Consider the following 1,499-nt stretch of genomic DNA (forward strand, 5'->3'; position numbering starts at 1 on the left):
CCAAAGAGAAAGGTTATTAATTCTGTGGATTACAGGAAAGAACTTGGCTTCATTGGCACATGCCATTGTGGAGCAGAGTATGAATCGGAGTACGAAACTGAGTACTCGGAATCGATCGACACCCCCACCTTTCCATCGCTCGATTCCAATGAGTCAACTGTGACCGATGACCGCAACAACACGTCATTCGACGTAAAGCAGCCGGTTGACCATTTCACTCCACCTAATCATTGTTACCCACACTTTGCCTTCCAACCTCCAAGCAAGAGAGGACGTGATGATTATTCCATAGGCAGTTAGGCAGACAGTGGTTTCCATGAAAGTTTTGCAGTTGACACTGTAATTACTTCATCTAACGAGGAACATACAGAGGAATATGATGAGGATTATTGGAAAGAACGTGCAATAGAAATGTCTTTGCAGGATGAAAGACTTGGGACACATAAGTTCACCAACACGTTTCCAACATCGATCGCCGAAGTGCACTCCACATCGGTCGATACCCACCCTTGTTCAGCAAAACAACCGCTCACATCGATCGACACACGTACTGGAACATCGATCGATATTCACGCCGCATCGAAAATTCAGGAGCAACATAATATTCCCTCTCCAACTAGGTTTAGAGATACCTATATAAACCGTTTTGCACCCCCGAAACCACCTACACACACCAGAGCAGACACACAAGCAAAAAAGATGAACACTCTTCCATCTACATCAACAGGAAAATCCATGAAGAGCAATCCTCTCAAGAACAAAAGTTCTGCATAAATTACTCTGCCATCGATCGATGCATCTGTATCTATATCGATCGATACTACTCTAAACCCTAATCTTTCTATTTCTAAATTGACTGATAATGCAAACATTGATTACGGTTTTCTAACACCTGATGAATTTGGTATTTTCAGGGACCCAGATGGCAATGCACGTGCAATGGATGGAAGGATCTTACAAGTGACCAGAGAGGACATAGCAGATATCCTTCAAGTAGCCAATGGACCTGACAACCTATTCTCACAGCAACGTGGCACTCCAGACGTCATTCAAACAGATCCTAACAACCACGTAGGAGTCGCCACAACAGAAATCAACCCAGATCTATCACACCAACAAAAAGGGCAAGCATCAATCAACAGGACAACCGAGACATCGATCGACAGGGTAACGCCAACGTCGACCGATAGGGATGACCGCACGTCGATCGATAGACGTTATGAATTTGGAAACCGTGCCTTTGACATGTACGGAGCCAGAAAGTTCACTTGGGAACGAAGGGACGAGAATGGAGTCTACAGAGATGAGTGTGGACACGCACGAGGCGTAGCTGGTGAGATGATACCTGTCACAAAGGACGACATCAGGAAATTACTGGAAAGAGCATCTCTTTTTGAAGAGAGCCACATCTGTCTTCCAGAACATGCCACTTCCTTCACACTCACAACACTGGCACCAGAACTCTACACCAAAAATGAAATCAATGAGATGGTGTTTGG

The sequence above is a fragment of the Brassica napus genome, unplaced genomic scaffold (genome assembly GCF_020379485.1).
Source record: "Brassica napus cultivar Da-Ae unplaced genomic scaffold, Da-Ae ScsIHWf_521;HRSCAF=783, whole genome shotgun sequence".
Taxonomy (NCBI): Eukaryota; Viridiplantae; Streptophyta; class Magnoliopsida; order Brassicales; family Brassicaceae; genus Brassica; species Brassica napus.